General features: G+C 36.6%; 4 non-coding genes across 4 annotated transcripts; all 4 read right to left on the reverse strand.

The window, feature by feature from the left end:
* Window positions 1–5,893: 5,893 nt before the first annotated feature.
* On the reverse strand, window positions 5,894–5,965 carry TRNAC-GCA (transfer RNA cysteine (anticodon GCA)). Its single transcript has one exon. It is a non-coding gene; the product is annotated as a tRNA-Cys (tRNA).
* Window positions 5,966–6,846: 881 nt separating this feature from the next.
* Window positions 6,847–6,918, reverse strand: TRNAC-GCA (transfer RNA cysteine (anticodon GCA)). The gene has a single exon. It is a non-coding gene; the product is annotated as a tRNA-Cys (tRNA).
* A 13,273-nt stretch (window positions 6,919–20,191) lies between these two features.
* Window positions 20,192–20,263, reverse strand: TRNAC-GCA (transfer RNA cysteine (anticodon GCA)). The gene has a single exon. It is a non-coding gene; the product is annotated as a tRNA-Cys (tRNA).
* Window positions 20,264–24,003: 3,740 nt separating this feature from the next.
* On the reverse strand, window positions 24,004–24,075 carry TRNAC-GCA (transfer RNA cysteine (anticodon GCA)). Its single transcript has one exon. It is a non-coding gene; the product is annotated as a tRNA-Cys (tRNA).
* Between the last annotated feature and the right edge of the window lie 1,366 nt (window positions 24,076–25,441).

The following is a 25,441-nucleotide window of genomic DNA, read 5'->3' on the forward strand; positions in this document are numbered from 1 at the left end:
GTACACAATTACAAAGAGATCAATAAACTCATGCAATACTTCTTGCATAAAAAACTGAAAAGCAGCAGGGGCATTACACAAACCAAACGGCATGACAAGATACTCAAATAATCCAAACTTTGTTCTGAATGCCGTCTTCCACTCATCTCCCTCCTTCACCCGTATCAAATGATAGGCTCCCCTTAAATCCAATTTGGTATAAATCTTTGCATTCTTTACTTGGTCCAATAGAACCGAAATCAAAGGTAAAGGGAATCGATTCTTGATGGTCACCTTGTTTAATGCCCGATAGTCTATGCATGTGCGTAGCGTCCCTTCCTTTTTAGGGACAAAAAATAATGGAGAAGAAACTGGAGAAGTAGAGTGCCTAATAAATCCTTTAGACAACATTTCATCAAGATACTCTCGTAAGTGTTCATTTTCCTTCTCTGTAAGGGCATATATTCTACTACAAGGTAATTTCGCCCCTTCTTCTAGTTCAATAACACAATCATAGGTCCTATGAGGAGGCAACTGCTGCGCCACTCTTTTGTCAAACACTTTTGCAAATTCCATGTACTGTGAGGGAATTCCTTTTTCCACTGCTCCCACCACTTGGGGCCCTACTACCTTCTCAATTAACAATGCTGTGGGGCCTGTTTCAAGCAGCATGTGTTCTTGACACCGTTGTTCATCAAACCTTACTGTCCGTAGTACCCAATCAATTTGCGGGTTATGTAATCTTAACCATGGCATTCCCAGAATCAACCCAAATTGCGGGGCTGCTATAAGGTCAAAGGTAATTAGTTCTTGATGACCTCCTTCACAAATCATTTCCAATTCCTCAGTCTGTTGTAGTATGGGACCTGATATTAATGTTGAACCATCTACCGACTGGACTCCTTCTACCTGCTGCTTGTCAACTACAGGTAACCCTAACTGAGTAGCCAGTGATATGTCTACAAAGTTACCTGTGGCCCCTGAGTCCACCATCGCCCTAACCTCCTGTTTCGTCAAAGCAAAACATAATGTAACAAGAATGTAAAAATGGGAAGTTGTCCCACCCACCGTGTTTGCAATCCACCTGGGGAATCTTACTTCTAATGGGCCTGACACCTGTGTTCCCCTCAAGGCCGGCCCAATTCTTTTCCCGCCTCCTTTGAACTCTTTTCACCACTCTTCTGAGGAGTATTGGGACATGTTCGTATAAAATGCCCTGCTTGCCCACAATACAAACACAACTTATTGGACCTACGTTGTTCCTTTTCTGCCGCCGATAATGGCCCTCTGACACTTCCAATCTGCATTGGTTCTGCTTCACTTGCCCTTCCTCCTCTACTTCTGTCTAGTCGTACAAAAGGTGCTACTTCCGGTCTCTTTTTATCACCTTTCCTTTCATTCATGCGATGATCCAACCTCAGCGCTAAATCTATCATAGCAGTACATGTGCTCGGTTGAGGCTCCACTTGTGCAATGGCATCTTTTAATTCCTCCCGTAATCCTTGGTAAAACAATACTGTTTGTTTGGCTGTTGGCCAGTCTGTCTCTATGACTAGCCTGTTAAACTGAGTTACATACGTTACTAGGTCCCGCACTCCTTGTTTTAATCCCAACAATTCCTTATCCTGAGCTAGAGATACCTCTCGGCGATCGAATAGCCGGCCAAATTCCGTCAAAAACCCATCCCAGTTATATAATAGGGGATCATCCTTTTGTACCAAGGGCATTGCCCATGCTGCAGCATCCCCGGTTAAATAGGAAATGACAAAAGCCGTTCTAGCTTGAATAGTCTCGAAGGCCGTAGGTTTACACAGGAAATGTAATCTACACTGTGTAAGGAACATCATGTACTTTCTGGGATCCCCCGAAAAACGCTCGGGGGCTGCCAAGGGGACACTACTGGGAGGGTGGACAATTACCGTGGAATTCTGACTAGAAGAGGCAACTCCCATTGCACCTACCCCCTCCAAAGGAGTTCTCTGAGCAACCAAACTTTGAACTTGAGTCTTCAAATTATCAGCTTCTTGTCTTGTCTGAGCTAATTCTAACTGCATATCTTGTAGGGCCTTTAGCACATCGGCCAAAGGCGGAGGAGTCGCTTCCATTTGGCTTGGGTGGTTTGAGTATCCCAATATGGGGGTGGCTTATTATGTCACAATACACAATAATAGGAGGAGAGGTCGACACTCTCCCCCGAACCACAGAAGCCGAATGAAGTCGACCCTCCCACCGTGGTTGGCACAGGTACCTGATATATATATATATAGACAGGACGCCACGTGGCAGCCAGTGGGGGGAAGAGGGTTAGGGAGAGGTTGTGGACAGGGTGAGGGGTTTTAGGAACACCGGATAGAGGGTATAGGAAAACCTAGTTTGGATAGGACTGGGGGAAGTACAGGGAAAAAGCCTACACTTAGTAATACTTATAACATCATACTCTGCAATACTCTGATTAATTGATTTCATATGTGGTATTACTGCCTGTTACCTGATAACCCATACCTTGAGAACATCTTAATACATGTATCTCACACACTGTATGTCATTGACATGAAACAACAAAGCATGATTAGCAGATGAAACATACGATGGGAATACTCCCAAGATGAAGACATGACACATGGCCCCTTGGGCTGGTATATGCAACACTTATAGCAACTAACAAGTACAACAAGCACGACAATAATTAAACGTGTAGAACATAAAGATTTGTCGAATGCTTCCTTGCAGCAGAACAGAAAAATGTGCACAGTCTCTCAACGCCGAGCACTTCTATGAGCATGCTCGTAATCACATGTGCATTTCATTAATGACCAATAAACCCTTTCCGCACTTATCTTGTGTCCGGGAAGCTCCTGAGCCTTCCCGGACGTTGAATGCTGTCGCCCGTAGCAGCCGTGAAGAGCACTCCTCTCCCCGCTGCAAAGTGCTCACGCCCGCCGCCTCCGTGTTCCTGCCAATTTCATAGCGGGCGGCTCCTGACTTCTCCGAATGCTGCTCCGACCGACGCAGCTTCGACCTCCAAACAAAATAAGCCACACCTGCCGCGCGGCGTGGGCCGCTCATAAACCGTTAGCAATCATGATCAGCTGGCCCCACGCGCGCACGGCAGTAAACTACCCAGCCTCCCAAGTACTGCTGGGAATTGTAGTTTTGTTGGACTTTTCAGTGTTTTAGCCCTCTGAGCCCAGTGTACACATGCTTGCCCTTATTCCTGACACCCTCCTTATAAGTATATGGGGTGCGAAGGATGTCCTTTATCTGCCTTGGTAAAATACAGTGAGGTTTCCATTGCAAGAATTCATACATTTCGTATCACATGTAGATCTTGGAACATGGAAAAAAAATCTTTTGTCAAATGCACAAATTCTGCAAAATGTAACTGCTTCTCTACTGCAGTTTGTTAATTTGTGCTAAGAGCATAGTTAAACCCAATTGTTCATTCTTTTGTATATGAAATGATGATATATCTTATTGTTTCTTACAGTGCATTGGGTTGAAAAACATTTGAACAGGATCTATTGAAGAGGGTATATGGTTATGAAACAGGGACTTCTTGAACTACACTCCTACGCTCTACCACTGACATAAACCCTTGAATGCTGAAAACTGCCCTATTTTAAAAAGGTGATAGAGTGGGTGACTGTATGGAACTTGTAGAACTAATGACATCAGTGCACTTCTGGTCAGCTGTACAAATTAATACATTTCATTAAGGGCATATTATTGGTTTCCACCACAGTTTTATAACATTCATATGAGCTTCCAATGGACTATTTCAAACTGATAATATGACCAGTAGAACTTGGGTGAATGTAAAACACAGCTTGTATCATACGAAGAAATCCTAAACAGTTTCATGGTGTTTACCCAATGTTTCAGGAGATGATCAGGAGTATTTCAAATGTAGAAATGTGTTGCTCATTACATAAAATGCTAAGATTGTAAATGTTTACTTCAATTTATTTAATTAAAAACATATCTCTACAGGTAAAACAGTTGGACAAGGGGGCACCCAGATTTGAACTAGAGACCTTTTGATCTGCAGTGAAATGCTCTACCCCTGAGCTATACCCCCATTTCTGACATGTTCACCTTTATTTATTCAGTAATATGTACAAAGTGGAAGCAACATGCAATCACCATCAAAGCAAAGCATTTTCAGCCACCAAACCCTCCTTATAAGTATATGGGGTGCGAAGGATGTCCTTTATCTGCCTTGGTAAAATACAGTGAGGTTTCCATTGCAAGAATTCATACATTTCGTATCACATGTAGATCTTGGAACATGGAAAAAAATCTTTTGTCAAATGCTCAAATTCTGCAAAATGTAACTGCTTCTCTACTGCAGTTTGTTGATTTTGTGCTAAGAGCATAGTTAAACCCAATTGTTCATTCTTTTGTATATGAAATGATGATATATCTTATTGTTTCTTACAGTGCATTGGGTTGAAAAACATTTTAACAGGATCTATTGAAGAGGGTATATGGTTATGAAACGGGGACTTCTTGAACTGGATTCCTACGCTCTACCACTGATTTAAACCCTTGAATGCTGAAAACTGCCCTTTTTAAAAAGGTGATAGAGTGGGTGACTGTATGGAACTTGTAGAACTAATGACATCAGTGCACTTCTGGTCAACTGTACAAATTAATACATTTCATTAAGGGCATATTATTGGTTTCCACCACAGTTTTATAACATTCATATGAGCTTCAAATGGACTATTTCAAACTGATAATATCACCAGTAGAACTTGGGTGAATGTAAAACACAGCTTGTATCATACGAAGAAATCCTAAACAGTTTCATGGTGTTTACCCTATGTTTCAGGAGATGATCAGGAGTATTTCAAATGTAGAAATGTGTTGCTCATTACATAAAATGCTAAGATTGTAAATGTTTTCTTCAATTTATTTAATTAAAAACATATTTCTACAATTAAAACAGTTGGACAAGGGGGCACCCAGATTTGAACTAGGGACCTTTTGATCTGCAGTAAAATACTCTACTCCTGAGCTATAACCCCATTTCTGAAATGTTCACCTTTATTTATTCAGTAATATGTACAAAGTGGAAGCAACATGCAATCACCATCAAAGCAAAGGATTTTCAGCCACCAAACCCTCCTTATAAGTATATGGGGTGCGAAGGATGTCCTTTATCTGCCTTGGTAAAATACAGTGAGGTTTCCATTGCAAGAATTCATACATTTCGTATCACATGTAGATCTTGGAACATGGAAAAAACACTTTTGTCAAATGCACAAATTCTGCAAAACATAACTGTTTCTCTACTGCATTTTGTTGATTTTGTGCTAAGAGCATAGTTAAACCCAATTGTTCATTCTTTTGTATTTGAAATGATGATATATCTTATTGTTTCTTACAGTGCATTGGGTTAAAAAATACATTTTAACAGGATCTATTGAAAAGGGTATATGGTTATGAAACAGGAACTTCTTGAAGAGCACTCCTACGCTCTACCACTGACATAAACCCTTGAATGCTGAAAACTGCCCTTTTTTTAAAAAGGTGATAGAGTGAGTGACTGTATGGAACTTGTAGAACTAATGACATCAGTGCACTTCTGGTCAGCTGTACAAATTAATACATTTCATTAAGGGCATAGTATTGGTTTCCACCACAGTTTTATAGCATTCATATGAATTTCCAATGGACTATTGCAAACTGATAATATCACCAGTAGAACTTGGGAGAATGTAAAACACAGCTTGTATCATACGAACAAATCCTAAACAGTTTCATGGTGTTTACCCTATGTTTCAGGAGATGATCAGGAGTATTTCAAATGTAGAAATGTGTTGCTCATTACATAAAATGCTAAGATTGTAAATGTTTTCTTCAATTTATTTAATTAAAAAAACATTTCTACAGGTAAAACAGTTGGACAAGGGGGCACCCAGATTTGAACTAGGGACCTCTTGATCTGCTGTCAAATGCTCTACCACTGAGCTATACCCCCAGTTCTTAAATGTTCACCTTTATTAATTCAGTAATATGTACAAAGTTCAAGCAACATGCAATCACCATCAAAGCAATGCATTTTCAGCAACCAAACCCTCCTTATAAGTATAATTGGTACAAAAGATGTCCTTTATCTGCCTTGGTAAAATACAGTGAGGTTTCCATTGCAAGAATTCATACATTTCGTATCATATGTAGATCTTGGAACATGGAAAAAAAACTTTTGTCAAATGCACACATTCTGCAAAACGTAACTGTTTCTCTACTGCATTTTGTTGATTTTGTGCTAAGAGCATAGTTAAACCCAATTGTTCATTGTTTTGTATATGAAATGATGATATATCTTATTGTTTCTTACAGTGCATTGGGTTGAAAAACATTTTAACAGGATCAATTGAAGAGGGTATATGGTTATGAAACGGGGACTTCTTGAACTGCATTCCTACGCTCTACCACTGAGTTAAACCCTTGAATGCTGAAAACTGGCCTTTTTTAAAAAGGTGATAGAGTGGGTGACTCTATGGAACTTGTAGAACTAATGACATCAGTGCACTTCTGGTCAGCTGTACAAATTCATACATTTCATTAAGGGCATATTATTGGTTTCCACCACAGTTTTATAACATTCATATGAGCTTCCAATGGACTATTTCAAACTGATCATATCACCAGTAGAACTTGGGTGAATGTAAAACACAGCTTGTATCATATGAAGAAATCCTAAACAGCTTAATGGTGTTTACCCTATGTTTCAGGTGATGATCAGGAGTATTTCAAATGTAGGAATGTGTTGCTCATTACATAAAATGCTAAGATTTTAAATGTTTACTTCAATTTATTTAATTAAAAACACATGTCTACAGGTAAAACAGTTGGACAAGGGGGCACCCAGATTTGAACTAGGGACCTCTTGATCTGCTGTCAAATGCTCTACCACTGAGCTATACCCCCAGTTCTTAAATGTTCACCTTTATTAATTCAGTAATATGTACAAAGTTCAAGCAACATGCAATCACCATCAAAGCAATGCATTTTCAGCAACCAAACCCTCCTTATAAGTATAAGGGGTACAAAAGATGTCCTTTATCTGCCTTGGTAAAATACAGTGAGGTTTCCATTGCAAGAATTCATACATTTCGTATCACATGTAGATCTTGGAACATGGAAAAAAAATCTTTTGTCAAATGCTCAAATTCTGCAACATGTAACTGCTTCTCTACTGCAGTTTGTTGATTTTGTGCTAAGAGCATAGTTAAACCCAATTGTTCATTCTTTTGTATATGAAATGATGATATATCTTATTGTTTCTTACAGTGCATTGGGTTGAAAAACATTTGAACAGGATCTATTGAAGAGGTTATATGGTTATGAAACAGGGACTTCTTGAACTACACTCCTACGCTCTACCACTGACATAAACCCTTGAATGCTGAAAACTGCCCTATTTTAAAAAGGTGCTAGAGTGGGTGACTGTATGGAACTTGTAGAACTAATGACATCAGTGCACTTCTGGTCAGCTATACAAATTAATACATTTCATTAAGGGCATATTGTTGGTTTCCACCACAGTTTTATAACATTCATATGAGCTTCCAATGGACTATTTCAAACTGATAATATCACCAGTAGAACTTGGGTGAATGTAAAACACAGCTTGTATCATATGAAGAAATCCTAAACAGTTTCATGGTGTTTACCCTATATTTCAGGAGATGATCGGGAGTATTTCAAATGTAGAAATGTGTTGCTCATTACATAAAATGCTAAGATTGTAAATGTTTACTTCAATTTATTTAATTAAAAACATATTTCTACAGGTAAAACAGTTGGACAAGGGGGCACCCAGATTTGAACTAGAGACCTTTTGATCTGCAGTGAAATGCTCTACCCCTGAGATATACCCCCATTTTTGAAATGTTCACCTTTATTTATTCAGTAATATGTACAAAGTGGAAGCAACATGCAATCACCATCAAAGCAATGCATTGTCAGCCACCAAACCCTCCTTATAAGTATAAGGGGTACAAAAGATGTCCTTTATCTGCCTTGGTAAAATACAATGAGGTTTCCATTGCAAGAATTCATACATTTCGTATCACATGTAGATCTTGGAACATGGAAAAAAATCTTTTGTCAAATGCACAAATTCTGCAAAATGTAACTGCTTCTCTACTGCAGTTTGTTGATTTTGTGCTAAGAGCATAGTTAAACCCAATTGTTCATTCTTTTGTATATGAAATGATGATATATCTTATTGTTTCTTACAGTGCATTGGGTTGAAAAACATTTTAACAGGATCTATTGAAGAGGGTATATGGTTATGAAACAGGGACTTCTTGATCTGCATTCCTATTCCCTACCACTGAGTTAAACCCTTGAATGCTGAAAACTGCCCTTTTTTAAAAAGGTGATAGAGTGGTTGACTGTATGGAACTTGTAGAACTAATGACATCAGTGCAATTCTGGTCAGCTGTACAAATTAATACATTTCATTAAGGGCATATTATTGGTAACCACCACAGTTTTATAACATTCATATGAGCTTCCAATGGACTATTTCAAACTGATCATATCACCAGTAGAACTTGGGTGAATGTAAAACACAGCTTGTATCATATGAAGAAATCCTAAACAGCTTAATGGTGTTTACCCTATGTTTCAGGTGATGATCAGGTATATTTCAAATGTAGAAATGTGTTGCTCATTACATAAAATGCTAAGATTGTAAATGTTTACTTCAATTTATTTAATTAAAAACATATTTCTACAGGTAAAACAGTTGAACAAGGGGGCACCCAGATTTGAACTAGGGACCTTTTGATCTGCAGTGAAATGCTCTACCCTGGAGCTATACCCCCAGTTCTTAAAAGTTCACCTTTATTTATTCAGTAATATGTACAAAGTGGAAGCAACATGCAATCACCATCATAGCAAAGCATTTTCAGCCACCAAACCCTCCTTATAAGTATATGGGGTGCGAAGGATGTCCTTTATGTGCCTTGGTAAAATACAGTGAAGTTTCCATTGCAAGAATTCATACATTTCGTATCACATGTAGATCTTGGAACATGGAAAAAAAATCTTTTGTCAAATGCAAAAATTCTGCAAAATGCACCTGCTTCTCTACTGCAGTTTGTTGATTTTGTGCTAAGAGCATAGTTAAACCCAATTGTTCATTCTTTTGTATATGAAATGATGATATATGTTATTGTTTCTTACAGTGCATTGGGTTGAAAAACATTTTAACAGGATCTATTGAAGAGGGTATATGGTTATGAAACGGGGATTTCTTGAACTGGATTCCTACACTCTACCACTGATTTAAACCCTTGAATGCTGAAAACTGCCCTTTTTAAAAAGGTGATAGAGTGGGTGACTGTATGGAACTTGTAGAACTAATGACATCAGTGCACTTCTGGTCAACTGTACAAATTAATACATTTCATTAAGGGCATATTATTGGTTTCCACCACAGTTTTATAACATTCATATGAGCTTCCAATGGACTATTTCAAACTGATAATATCACCAGTAGAACTTGGGTGAATGTAAAACACAGCTTGTATCATACGAAGAAATCCTAAACAGTTTCATGGTGTTTACCCTATGTTTCAGGAGATGATCAGGAGTATTTCAAATGTAGAAATGTGTTGCTCATTACATAAAATGCTAAGATTGTAAATGTTTACTTCAATTTATTTAATTAAAAACAGATTTTTACAGGTAAAACAGTTGGACAAGGGGGCACCCAGATTTGAACTAGAGACCTTTTGATCTTCAGTGAAATGCTCTACCCCTGAGCTATACACCCATTTCTGAAATGTTCACCTTTATTTATTCAGTAATATGTACAAAGTGGAAGCAACATGCAATCACCATCAAAGCAATGCATTTTCAGCCACCAAACCCTCCTTATAAGTATAAGGGGTACACAAGATGTCCTTTATCTGCCTTGGTAAAATACAATGAGGTTTCCATTGCAAGAATTCATACATTTCGTATCACATGTAGATCTTGGAACATGGAAAAAAAATCTTTTGTCAAATGCACAAATTCTGCAAAATTTAACTGCTTCTCTACTGCAGTTTGTTGATTTTGTGCTAAGAGCATAGTTAAACCCAATTGTTCATTCTTTTGTATATGAAATGATGATATATCTTATTGTTTCTTACAGTGCATTGGGTTGAAAAACATTTTAACAGGATCTATTGAAGAGGGTATATGGTTATGAAACAGGGACTTCTTGATCTGCATTCCTATTCCCTACCACTGAGTTAAACCCTTGAATGCTGAAAACTGCCCTTTTTTAAAAAGGTGATAGAGTGGTTGACTGTATGGAACTTGTAGAACTAATGACATCAGTGCAATTCTGGTCAGCTGTACAAATTAATACATTTCATTAAGGGCATATTATTGGTAACCACCACAGTTTTATAACATTCATATGAGCTTCCAATGGACTATTTCAAACTGATCATATCACCAGTAGAACTTGGGTGAATGTAAAACACAGCTTGTATCATATGAAGAAATCCTAAACAGCTTAATGGTGTTTACCCTATGTTTCAGGTGATGATCAGGTGTATTTCAAATGTAGAAATGGGTTGCTCATTACATAAAATGCTAAGATTGTAAATGTTTACTTCAATTTATTTAATTAAAAACATATTTCTACAGGTAAAACAGTTGGACAAGGGGCCACCCAGATTTGAACTAGGGACCTTTTGCTCTGCAGTGAAATGCTCTACCCTGGAGCTATACCCCCAGTTCTGAAAAGTTCACCTTTATTTATTCAGTAATATGTACAAAGTGGAAGCAACATGCAATCACCATCATAGCAAAGCATTTTCAGCCACCAAACCCTCCTTATAAGTATATGGGGTGCGAAGGATGTCCTTTATGTGCCTTGGTAAAATACAGTGAGGTTTCCATTGCAAGAATTCATACATTTCGTATCACATGTAGATCTTGGAACATGGAAAAAAAATCTTTTGTCAAATGCAAAAATTCTGCAAAATGTAACTGCTTCTCTACTGCAGTTTGTTGATTTTGTGCTAAGGGCATAGTTAAACCCAATTTTTCATTCTTTTGTATATGAAATGATGATATATATTATTGTTTCTTACAGTGCATTGGGTTGAAAAACATTTTAACAGGATCTATTGAAGAGGGTATATGGTTATGAAACGGGGACTTCTTGAACTGGATTCCTACGCTCTACCACTGATTTAAACCCTTGAATGCTGAAAACTGCCCTTTTTAAAAAGGTGATAGAGTGGGTGACTGTATGGAACTTGTAGAACTAATGACATCAGTGCACTTCTGGTCAACTGTTCAAATTAATACATTTCATTAAGGGCATATTATTGGTTTCCACCACAGTTTTATAACATTCATATGAGCTTCCAATGGACTATTTCAAACTGATAATATCACCAGTAGAACTTGGGTGAATGTAAAACACAGCTTGTATCATACGAAGAAATCCTAAACAGTTTCATGGTGTTTACCCTATGTTTCAGGAGATGATCAGGAGTATTTCAAATGTAGAAATGTGTTGCTCATTACATAAAATGCTAAGATTGTAAATGTTTACTTCAATTTATTTAATTAAAAACAGATTTCTACAGGTAAAACAGTTGGACAAGGGGGCACCCAGATTTGAACTAGAGACCTTTTGATCTACAGTGAAATGCTCTACCCATGAGCTATACACCCATTTCTGAAATATTCACCTTTATTTATTCAGTAATATGTACAAAGTGGAAGCAACATGCAATCACCATCAAAGCAATGCATTTTCAGCCACCAAACCCTCCTTATAAGTATAAGGGGTACAAAAGATGTCCTTTATCTGCCTTGGTAAAATACAATGAGGTTTCCATTGCAGGAATTCATACATTTCGTATCACATGTAGATCTTGGAACATGGAACAAAAATCTTTTGTCAAATGCACAAATTCTGCAAAATGTAACTGCTTCTCTACTGCAGTTTGTTGATTTTGTGCTAAGAGCATAGTTAAACCCAATTGTTCATTGTTTTGTATATGAAATGATGATATATCTTATTGTTTCTTACAGTGCATTCGGTTGAAAAACATTTTAACAGGATCTATTGAAGAGGGTATATGGTTATTAAACAGGGACTTCTTGAACTGCATTCCTACACTCTACCACTGAGTTAAACCCTTGAATGCTGAAAACTGCCCTTTTCTAAAAAGGTGATAGAGTGGGTGACTGTATGGAACTTGTAGAACTAATGACATCAGTGCACTTCTGGTCAGCTGTACAAATTAATACATTTCATTAAGGGCATATTATTGGTTTCCACCACAGTTTAATAACATTCATATGAGCTTCCAATGGACTATTTCAAACTGATAATATCACCAGTAGAACTTGGGTGAATGTAAAACACAGCTTATATCATATGAAGAAATCCTAAACAGTTTCATGGTGTTTACCCTATGTTTCCAGAGATGATCAGGAGTATTTCAAATGTAGAAATGTGTTGCTCATTACATGAAATGCTAAGATTGTAAATGTTTTCTTCAATTTATTTAATTAAAAAAATATTTCTACAGGTAAAACAGTTGAACAAGGGGTCACCCAGATTTGAACTAGGGACCTCTAGATCTGGAGTCAAATGTTCAACCACTGAGCTATACCCCCATTTCTGAAAAGATCCCCTTTATTAATTCAGTAATATGTACAAAGTGCAAGCAACATGCAATCACCATCAAAGCAATGAATTTTCAGCCACCAAACCCTCCTTATAAGTATATGAGGTGCAAAGGATGTCCTTTATCTGCCTTGGTAAAATACAGTGAGGTTTCCATTGCAAGAATTCATACATTTCGTATCACATGTAGATCTTGGAACATGGAAAAAAAACTTTTGTCAAATGCACAAATTCTGCAAAACGTAACTGCTTCTCTACTGCAGTTTGTTGATTTTGGGCTAAGAGCATAGTTAAACCCAATGTTCATTGTTTTGTATATGACATGATGATATATCCTATTGTTTCTTACAGTGCATTGGGTTGAAAAACATTTTAACAGGATCTATTGAAGAGGGTATATGGTTATGAAACTGGGACTTCTTGAACTACACTCCTACGCTCTACCACTGACATAAACCCTTGAATGTTGAAAACTGCCCTTTTTAAAAAAGATGATCGAGTGGGTGACTCTATGGAACTTGTAGAACTAATGACATCAGTGCACATCTGGTCAGCTGTACAAATTAATACATTTCATTAAGGGCATATTATTGGTTTCCACCACAGTTTTATAACATTCATAAGAGCTTCCAATGGACTATTTCAAACTGATCATATCACCAGTAGAACTTGGGTGAATGTAAAACACAGCTTGTATCATATGAAGAAATCCTAAACAGCGTAATGGTGTTTACCCTATGTTCCAGGTGATGATCAGGAGTATTTCAAATGTAGAAATGTGTTGCTCATTACATAAAATGCTAAGATTGTAAATGTTTACTTCAATTTATTTAATTATAAACATATTTCTAGAGGTAAAACAGTTGGACAAGGGGGCACCCAGATATGAACTAGGAACATTTTGATCTGCAGTGAAATGCTCTACCCCTGAGCTATATACCCCCATTTCTGAAAGGTTCACCTTTATTTATTCAGTAATATGTACAAAGTGGAAGCAACATGCAATCACCATCAAAGCAAAGCATTTTCAGCCACCAAACCCTCCTTGTAAGTATGTGGGGTGCGAAGGATGTCCTTTATCTGCCTTGGTAAAATACCGTGAGGTTTCCATTCCAAGAATTCATACATTTCGTATCACATGTAGATCTTGGAACATGGAAAAAAAATCTTTTGTCAAATGCACAAATTCTGCAAAATGTAACTGCTTCTCTACTGCAGTTTGTTGATTTTGTGCTAAGAGCATAGTTAAACCCAATTGTTCATTCTTTTGTATATGAAATGACGATATAGCTTATTGTTTCTTACCATGCATTGGGTTGAAAAACATTTTAACAGGATCTATTGAAGAGGGTATATGGTTATGAAACAGGGACTTCTTGAACTGCATTCCTACGCTCTACCACTGAGTTAAACCCTTAAATGCTGAAAACTGCCCTTTTTTAAAAAGGTGATAGAGTGGGTGACTGTATGGAACCTGTAGAACTAATGACATCAGTGCACTTCTGGTCAGCTCTACAAATTAATACATTTCATTAAGGGCATATTGTTGGTTTCCACCACAGTTTTATAACATTCATATGAGCTTCCAATGGACTATTTCAAACTGATAATATCACCAGTAGAACTTGGGCGAATGTAAAACACAGCTTGTATCATATGAAGAAATCCTAAACAGTTTCATGGTGTTTACCCTATGTTTCAGGAGATGATCAGGAGTATTTCAAATGTAGAAATGTGTTGCTCATTACATAAAATGCTAAGATTGTAAATGTTTACTTCAATTTATTTAATTAAAAACATATTTCTACAGGTAAAACAGTTGGACAAGGGGGCACCCAGATTTGAACTAGAGACCTTTTGATCTGCAGTGAAATGCTCTACCCCTGAGATATACCCCCATTTCTGAAATGTTCACCTTTATTTATTCAGTAATATGTACAAAGTGGAAGCAACATGCAATCACCATCAAAACAATGCATTTCCAGCCACCAAACCCTCCTTATAAGTATAAGGGGTACAAAAGATGTCCTTTATCTGCCTTGGTAAAATACAATGAGGTTTCCAATGCAAGAATTCATACATTTCGTATCACATGTAGATCTTGGAACATGGAAAAAAAATCTTTTGTCAAATGCACAAATTCTGCAAAATGTAACTGCTTCTCTACTGCAGTTTGTTGATTTTGTGCTAAGAGCATAGTTAAACCCAATTGTTCATTCTTTTGTATATGAAATGATGATATATCTTATTGTTTCTTACAGTGCATTGGGTTGAAAAACATTTTAACAGGATCTATTGAAGAGGGTATATGGTTATGAAACAGGGACTTCTTGATCTGCATTCCTATTCCCTACCACTGAGTTAAACCCTTGAATGCTGAAAACTGCCCTTTTTTAAAAAGGTGATAGAGTGGTTGACTGTATGGAACTTGTAGAACTAATGACATCAGTGCAATTCTGGTCAGCTGTACAAATTAATACATTTCATTAAGGGCATATTATTGGTAACCACCACAGTTTTATAACATTCATATGAGCTTCCAATGGACTATTTCAAACTGATCATATCACCAGTAGAACTTGGGTGAATGTAAAACACAGCTTGTATCATATGAAGAAATCCTAAACAGCTTAATGGTGTTTACCCTATGTTTCAGGTGATGATCAGGTGTATTTCAAATGTAGAAATGGGTTGCTCATTACATAAAATGCTAAGATTGTAAATGTTTACTTCAATTTATTTAATTAAAAACATATTTCTACAGGTAAAACAGTTGAACAAGGGGTCACCCAGATTTGAACTAGGAACCTCTAGATCTGGAGTCAAATGCTCGACCACTGAGCTATACCCCCAGTTCTGAAAAGTTCCCCTTTATTAATTCAGTAATATGTACAAAGTGCAAGCAACATGCAATCACCATCAAAGCAATGAATTTTCAGCCACCAAACCCTCCTTATAAGTATATGAGGTGCAAAGGATGTCCTTTATCTGCCTTGGTAAAATACAGTGAGGTTTCCATTGCAAGAATTCATACATTTCGTATCACATGTAGATCTTGGAACATGGAAAAAAAACTTTTGTCAAATGCACAAATTCTGCAAAACGTAACTGCTTCTCTACTGCAGTTTGTTGATTTTGGGCTAAGAGCATAGTTAAACCCAATGTTCATTGTTTTGTATATGAAATGATGATATATCCTATTGTTTCTTACAGTGCATTGGGTTGAAAAACATTTTAACAGGATCTATTGAAGAGGGTATATGGTTATGAAACTGGGACTTCTTGAACTACACTCCTACGCTCTACCACTGACATAAACCCTTGAATGTTGAAAACTGCCCTTATTAAAAAAGATGATAGAGTGGGTGACTCTATGGAACTTGTAGAACTAATGACATCAGTGCACTTCTGGTCAGCTGTACAAATTAATACATTTCATTAAGGGCATATTATTGGTTTCCACCACAGTTTTATAACATTCATAAGAGCTTCCAATGGACTATTTCAAACTGATCATATCACCAGTAGAACTTGGGTGAATGTAAAACACAGCTTGTATCATACGAAGAAATCCTAAACAGTTTCATGGTGTTTACCCTATGTTTCAGGAGATGATCAGGAGTATTTCAAATGTAGAAATGTGTTGCTGATTACATAAAATGCTAAGATTGTAAATGTTTACTTCAATTTATTTAATTAAAAACAGATTTCTACAGGTAAAACAGTTGGACAAGGGGGCACCCAGATTTGAACTAGAGACCTTTTGATCTACAGTGAAATGCTCTACCCATGAGCTATACACCCATTTCTGAAATGTTCACCTTTATTTATTCAGTAATATGTACAAAGTGGAAGCAACATGCAATCACCATCAAAGCAAAGCATTTTCAGCCACCAAACCCTCCTTGTAAGTATGTGGGGTGCGAAGGATGTCCTTTATCTGCCTTGGTAAAATACCGTGAGGTTTCCATTGCAAGAATTCATACATTTCGTATCACATGTAGATCTTGGAACATGGAACAAAAATCTTTTGTCAAATGCACAAATTCTGCAAAATGTAACTGCTTCTCTACTGCAGTTTGTTGATTTTGTGCTAAGAGCATAGTTAAACCCAATTGTTCATTGTTTTGTATATGAAATGATGATATATCTTATTGTTTCTTACAGTGCATTGGGTTGAAAAACATTTTAACAGGATCTATTGAAGAGGGTATATGGTTATTAAACAGGGACTTCTTGAACTGCATTCCTACACTCTACCACTGAGTTAAACCCTTGAATGCTGAAAACTGCCCTTTTCTAAAAAGGTGATAGAGTGGGTGACTGTATGGAACTTGTAGAACTAATGAAATCAGTGCACTTCTGGTCAGCTGTACAAATTAATACATTTCATTAAGGGCATATTATTGGTTTCCACCACAGTTTAATAACATTCATATGAGCTTCCAATGGACTATTTCAAACTGATAATATCACCAGTAGAACTTGGGTGAATGTAAAACACAGCTTATATCATATGAAGAAATCCTAAACAGTTTCATGGTGTTTACCCTATGTTTCCAGAGATGATCAGGAGTATTTCAAATGTAGAAATGTGTTGCTCATTACATAAAATGCTAAGATTGTAAATGTTTTCTTCAATTTATTTAATTAAAAAAATATTTCTACAGGTAAAACAGTTGAACAAGGGGTCACCCAGATTTGAACTAGGGACCGCTAGATCTGGAGTCAAATGCTCGACCACTGAGCTATACCCCCAGTTCTGAAAAGATCCCCTTTATTAATTCAGTAATATGTACAAAGTGCAAGCAACATGCAATCACCATCAAAGCAATGAATTTTCAGCCACCAAACCCTCCTTATAAGTATATGAGGTGCAAAGGATGTCCTTTATCTGCCTTGGTAAAATACAGTGAGGTTTCCATTGCAAGAATTCATACATTTCGTATCACATGTAGATCTTGGAACATGGAAAAAAAACTTTTGTCAAATGCACAAATTCTGCAAAACGTAACTGCTTCTCTACTGCAGTTTGTTGATTTTGGGCTAACAGCATAGTTAAACCCAATGTTCATTGTTTTGTATATGAAATGAATATATCCTATTGTTTCTTACAGTGCATTGGGTTGAAAAACATTTTAACAGGATCTATTGAAGAGGGTATATGGTTATGAAACTGGGACTTCTTGAACTACACTCCTACGCTCTACCACTGACATAAACCCTTGAATGTTGAAAACTGCCCTTTTTAAAAAAGATGATAGAGTGGGTGACTCTATGGAACTTGTAGAACTAATGACATCAGTGCACTTCTGGTCAGCTGTACAAATTAATACATTTCATTAAGGGCATATTATTGGTTTCCACCACAGTTTTATAACATTCATAAGAGCTTCCAATGGACTATTTCAAACTGATCATATCACCAGTAGAACTTGGGTGAATGTAAAACACAGCTTGTATCATATGAAGAAATCCTAAACAGCGTAATGGTGTTTACCCTATGTTCCAGGTGATGATCAGGAGTATTTCAAATGTAGAAATGTGTTGCTCATTACATAAAATGCTAAGATTGTAAATGTTTACTTCAATTTATTTAATTATAAACATATTTCTAGAGGTAAAACAGTTGGACAAGGGGGCACCCAGATATGAACTAGGAACATTTTGATCTGCAGTGAAATGCTCTACCCCTGAGCTATATACCCCCATTTCTGAAAGGTTCACCTTTATTTATTCAGTAATATGTACAAAGTGGAAGCAACATGCAATCACCATCAAAGCAAAGCATTTTCAGCCACCAAACCCTCCTTGTAAGTATGTGGGGTGCGAAGGATGTCCTTTATCTGCCTTGGTAAAATACCGTGAGGTTTCCATTCCAAGAATTCATACATTTCGTATCACATGTAGATCTTGGAACATGGAAAAAAAATCTTTTGTCAAATGCACAAATTCTGCAAAATGTAACTGCTTCTCTACTGCAGTTTGTTGATTTTGTGCTAAGAGCATAGTTAAACCCAATTGTTCATTCTTTTGTATATGAAATGACGATATAGCTTATTGTTTCTTACCATGCATTGGGTTGAAAAACATTTTAACAGGATCTATTGAAGAGGGTATATGGTTATGAAACAGGGACTTCTTGAACTGCATTCCTACGCTCTACCACTGAGTTAAACCCTTAAATGCTGAAAACTGCCCTTTTTTAAAAAGGTGATAGAGTGGGTGACTGTATGGAACCTGTAGAACTAATGACATCAGTGCACTTCTGGTCAGCTGTACAAATTAATACAGTTCATTAAGGGCATGTTATTGGTTTCCACCACAGTTTTATAACATTCATACGAGCTTCCAATGGACTATTTCAAACTGATCATATCACCAGTAGAACTTGGGTGAATGTAAAACACAGCTTGTATCATGTGAAGAAATCCTAAACAGCTTAATGGTGTTTACCCTATGTTTCAGGTGATGATCAGGAGTATTTCAAATGTAGAAATGTGTTGCTCATTACATAAAATGCTAAGATTGTAAATGTTTACTTCAATTTATTTAATTAAAAACATATTTCTACAGGTAAAACAGTTGGACAAGGGGGGACCCAGATTTGAACTGGGGACATTTTGATCTGCAGTGAAATGCTCTACCCCTGAGCTATACCCCCATTTCTGAAATGTTCAACTTTATTTATTCAGTAATATGTACAAAGTGGAAGCAACATGCAATCACCATCAAATCAATGCATTTTCAGCCACCAAACCCTCCTTATAAGTATATGAGCTGCGAAGGATGTCCTTTATCTGCCTTGGTAAAATACAGTGAGGTTTCCATTGCAAGAATTCATACATTTCGTATCACATGTAGATCTTGGAACATGGAAAAAAAATATTTTGCCAAATGCACAAATTCTGCAAAATGTAACTGCTTCTCTACTGCAGTTTGTTGATTTTGTGCTAAGAGCATAGTTAAACCCAATTGTTCATTGTTTTGTATATGAAATGATGATATATACTATTGTTTCTTCCAGTGCATTGGGTTGAAAAACATTTTAACAGGATCTATTGAAGAGGGTATATGGTTATGAAACAGGGACTTCTTGAACTACACTCCTATGCTCTACCACTGACATAAACCCTTGAATGTTGAAAACTGCCCTTTTTTAAAAAGGTGATAGACTGGGTGACTGTATGGAACTTGTAGAACTAATGACATCAGTGCACTTCTGGTCAGCTGTACAAATTAATACATTTAATTAAGGGCATATTATTGGTTTCCACCACAGTTTTATAACATTCATATGAGCTTCCAATGGACTATTTCAAACTGATAATATCACCAGTAGAACTTGGGTGAATGTAAAACACAGCTTGTATCATATTAAGAAATCCTAAACAGTTTCATGGTGTTTACCCTATGTTTCAGGAGATGATCAGGAGTATTTCTAATGTAGAAATGTGTTGCTCATTACATAAAATTCTAAGATTGTAAATGTTTTCTTCAATTTATTTAAAAAAATATTTCTACAGGTGAACCAGTTGAACAAGGGGGCACCCAGATTTGAACTGGGGACCTCTTGATCTGCAGTCAAATGCTCTACCACTGAGCTATACCCCCAGTTCTGAAAAGTTCACCTTTATTAATTCAGTAATATGTACAAAGTGCAAGCAACATGCAATCACCATCAAAGCAATGCATTTTCAGCCACCAAACCCTCCTTATAGGTATATGGGGTGCAAAGGATGTCCTTTATCTGCCTTGGTAAAATACAGTAAGGTTTCCATTGCAAGAATTCATACATTTCGTATCACATGTAGATCTTGGATCATGGAAAAAAAATCTTTTGTCAAATGCACATATTCTGAAAAATGTAACTGCTTCTCTACTGCAGTTTGTTGATTTTGTGCTAAGAGCATAGTTAAACCCAATTGTTCATTGTTTTGTATATGAAATGATGATATATCTTATTGTTTCTTACAGTGCATTGGGTTGAAAAACATTTAACAGGATCTATTGAAGAGGGTATATGGTTATGAAACAGGGACTTCTTGAACTGCACTCCTACGCTCTACCACTGACATAAACCCTTGAATGTTGAAAACTGCCCTTTTTAAAAAAGATGATAGAGTGGGTGACTGTATGGAACTTGTAGAACTAATGACATCAGTGCACTTCTGGTCAGCTGTACAAATTAATACATTTCATTAAGGGCATATTATTGGTTTCCACCACAGTTTTATAACATTCATAAGAGCTTCCAATGGACTATTTCAAACTGATCATATCACCAGTAGAACTTGGGTGAATGTAAAACACAGCTTGTATCATATGAAGAAATCCTAAACAGCTTAATGGTGTTTACCCTATGTTTCAGGTGATGATCAGGAGTATTTCAAATGTAGAAATGTGTTGCTCATTACATAAAATGCTAAGATTGTAAATGTTTACTTCAATTTATTTAATTAAAAACATATTTCTACAGGTAAAACAGTTGGACAAGGGGGCACCCTGATTTGAACTGGGGACCTTTTGATCTGCAGTCAAATGCTCTACCCCGGAGCTATACCCCCATTTCTGAAATGTTCACCTTTATTTATTCAGTAATATGTACAAAGTGGAGGCAACATGCAATCACCATCAAAGCAAAGCATTTTCAGCCACCAAACCCTCCTTATAAGTATATGGGGTGCGAAGGATGTCCTTTATGTGCCTTGGTAAAATACAGTGAGGTTTCCATTGCAAGAATTCATACATTTCGTATCACATGTAGATCTTGGATCATGGAAAAAAAATCTTTTGTCAAATGCACATATTCTGAAAAATGTAACTGCTTCTCTACTGCAGTTTGTTGATTTTGTGCTAAGAGCATAGTTAAACCCAATTGTTCATTGTTTTGTATATGAAATGATGATATATCTTATTGTTTCTTACAGTGCATTGGGTTGAAAAACATTTTAACAGGATCTATTGAAGAGGGTATGTGGTTATGATACAGGGACTTCTTGATCTGCATTCCTACGCCCTACCACTGAGTTAAACCCTTGACTGCTGAAAACTGCCCTTTTATAAAAAGGTGATAGAGTGGTTGACTGTATGGAACTTGTAGAACTAATGACATCAGTGCACTTCTGGTCAGCTGTACAAATTAATAAATTTCATTAAGGGCATATTATTGGTTTCCACCACAGTTTTATAACATTCATACGAGCTTCCAATGGACTATTTCAAACTGATCATATCACCAGTAGAACTTGGGTGAATGTAAAACACAGCTTGTATCATATGAAGAAATCCTAAACAGCTTAATGGTGTTTACCCTATGTTTCAGGTGATGATCAGGAGTATTTCAAATGTAGAAATGTGTTGCTCATTACATAAAATGCTAAGATTGTAAATGTTTACTTCAATTTATTTAATTAAAAACATATTTCTACAGGTAAAACAGGTGGACAAGTGGGGACCCAGATTTGAACTGGGGACCTTTTGATCTGCAGTGAAATGCTCTACCCCTGAGCTATACCCCCATTTCTGAAATGTTCACCTTTATTTATTCAGTAATATGTACAAAGTGGAAGCAACATGCAATCACCATCAAATCAATGCATTTTCAGCCACCAAACCCTCCTTATAAGTATATGAGCTGCGAAGGATGTCCTTTATCTGCCTTGGTAAAATACAGTGAGGTTTCCATTGCAAGAATTCATACATTTCGTATCACATGTAGATCTTGGAACATGGAAAAAAAATATTTTGCCAAATGCACAAATTCTGCAAAATGTAACTGCTTCTCTACTGCAGTTTGTTGATTTTGTGCTAAGAGCATAGTTAAACCCAATTGTTCATTGTTTTGTATATGAAATGATGATATATCCTATTGTTTCTTACAGTGCATTGGGTTGAAAAACATTTTAACAGGATCTATTGAAGAGGGTATATGGTTATGAAACAGGGACCTCTTGAACTACACTCCTACGCTCTACCAATGACATAAACCCTTGAATGTTGAATACTGCCCTTTTTTAAAAAGGTGATAGAGTCGGTGACTCTATGGAACTTGTAGAACTAATGACATCAGTGCACTTCTGGTCAGCTGTACAAATTAATACATTTCATTAAGGGCATATTATTGGTTTCCACCACAGTTTTATAACATTCATAAGAGCTTCCAATGGACTATTTCAAACTGATCATATCACCAGTAGAACTTGGGTGAATGTAAAACACAGCTTGTATCATATGAAGAAATCCTAAACAGCTTAATGGTGTTTACCCTATGTTTCAGGTGATGATCAGGAGTATTTCAAATGTAGAAATGTGTTGCTCATTACATAAAATGCTAAGAGTGTAAATGTTTACTTCAATTTATTTAATTAAAAACACATTTCTACAGGTAAAATAGTTGGACACGGGGGCACCCAGATTTGAACTATGGACCTTTTGATCTGCAGTGAAATGCTCTACCCCTGAGCTATACCCCCATTTCTGCAATGTTTACCTTTATTTATTCAGTAATATGTACAAAGTGGAAGCAACATGCAATCACCATCAAAGCAAAGCATTTTCAGCCACCAAACCCTCCTTATAAGTATATGGGGTGCGAAGGATGTCCTTTATCTGCCTTGGTAAAATACAGTGAGGTTTCCATTGCAAGAATTCATACATTTCGTATCACATGTAGATCTTGGAACATGGAAAAAAAACTTTGTCAAATGCACAAATTCTGCAAAACGTAACTGTTTCTCTACTGCATTTTTTTGATTTTGTGCTAAGAGCATAGTAAAACCCAATTGTTCATTGTTTTGTATATGAAATGAAAATATATCTTATTGTTTCTTACAGTGCATTGGGTTGAAAAACATTTAACAGGATCTATTGAAGAGGGTATATGGTTATGAAACAGGGACGTCTTGAACTACACTCCTACGCTCTACCACTGACATAAACCCTTGAATGTTGAATACTGCCCTTTTTTAAAAAGGTGATAGAGTGGGTCACTGTATGGAACTTGTAGAACTAATGACATCAGTGCACTTCTGGTCAGCTGTACAAATTAATACATTTCATTAAGGGCATATTATTGGTTTCCACCACAGTTTTATAACATTCATAAGAGCTTCCAATGGACTATTTCAAACTGATCATATCACCAGTAGAACTTGGGTGAATGTAAAACACAGCTTGTATCATATGAAGAAATCCTAAACAGCTTAATGGTGTTTACCCTATGTTTCAGGAGATGATCAGGAGTATTTCAAATGTAGAAATGTGTTGCTCATTACATAAAATGCTAAGATTGTAAATGTTTACTTCAATTTATTTAATTAAAAACACATTTCTACAGGTGAAACAGTTGAAAAAGGGGGCACCCAGATTTGAACTGGGGACCTCTTGATCTGCAGTCAAATGCTCTACCACTGAGCTATACCCCCAGATCTGAAAAGTTCACCTTTATTAATTCAGTAATATGTACAAAGTGGAAGCAACATGCAATCACCATCAAAGCAAAGCATTTTCAGCCACCAAACCCTCCTTATAAGTATATGGGGTGCAAAGGATGTCCTTTATCTGCCTTGGTAAAATACAGTAAGGTTTCCATTGCAAGAATTCATACATTTCGTTTCACATGTAGATCTTGGATCATGGAAAAAAAATATTTTGTCAAATGCACAAATTCTGAAAAATGTAACTGCTTCTCTACTGCAGTTTGTTGATTTTGTGCTAAGAGCATAGTTAAACCCAATTGTTCATTGTTTTGTATATGAAATGATGATATATCTTATTGTTTCTTACAGTCATTGGGTTGAAAAACATTTGACAGGATCTATTGAAGAGGGCATATGGTTATAAAACAGGGACTTCTTGAACTACACTCCTACGCTCTACCACTGACATAAACCCTTGAATGTTGAAAACTGCCCTTTTTTAAAAAGGTGATAGAGTGGGTGACTGTATGGAACTTGTAGAACTAATGACATCAGTGCACTTCTGGTCAGCTGTACAAATTAATACATTTCATTAAGGGCATATTATTGGTTTCCACCACAGTTTTATAACATTCATAAGAGCTTCCAATGGACTATTTCAAACTTATCATATCACCAGTAGAACTTGGGTGAATCTAAAACACAGCTTGTATCATATGAAGAAATCCTAAACAGCTTAATGGTGTTTACCCTATGTTTCAGGTGATGATCAGGAGTATTTCAAATGTAGAAATGTGTTGCTCATTACATAAAATCCTAAGATTGTAAATGTTTACTTCAATTTATTTAATTAAAAACATATTTCTACAGGTAAAACAGTTGGACAAGGGGGGACCCAGATTTGAACTGGGGACCTTTTGATCTGCAGTGAAATGCTCTACCCCTGAGCTATACCCCCATTTCTGAAATGTTCACCTTTATTTATTCAGTAATATGTACAAAGTGGAAGCAACATGCAATCACCATCAAATCAATGCATTTTCAGCCACCAAACCCTCCTTATAAGTATATGAGCTGCGAAGGATGTCCTTTATCTGCCTTGGTAAAATACAGTGAGGTTTCCATTGCAAGAATTCATACATTTCGTATCACATGTAGATCTTGGAACATGTAAAAAAAATATTTTGCCAAATGCACAAATTCTGCAAAATGTAACTGCTTCTCTACTTCAGTTTGTTGATTTTGTGCTAAGAGCATAGTTAAACCCAATTGTTCATTCTTTTGTATATGAAATGATCATATATCTTATTGTTTCTTACAGTGCATTCGGTTGAAAAACATTTTAACAGGATCTATTGAAGAGGGTATATGG

Source organism: Ambystoma mexicanum, chromosome 4q, assembly GCF_040938575.1.
Source record: "Ambystoma mexicanum isolate Mex_15411 chromosome 4q, UKY_AmexF1_1, whole genome shotgun sequence".
Taxonomy (NCBI): Eukaryota; Metazoa; Chordata; class Amphibia; order Caudata; family Ambystomatidae; genus Ambystoma; species Ambystoma mexicanum.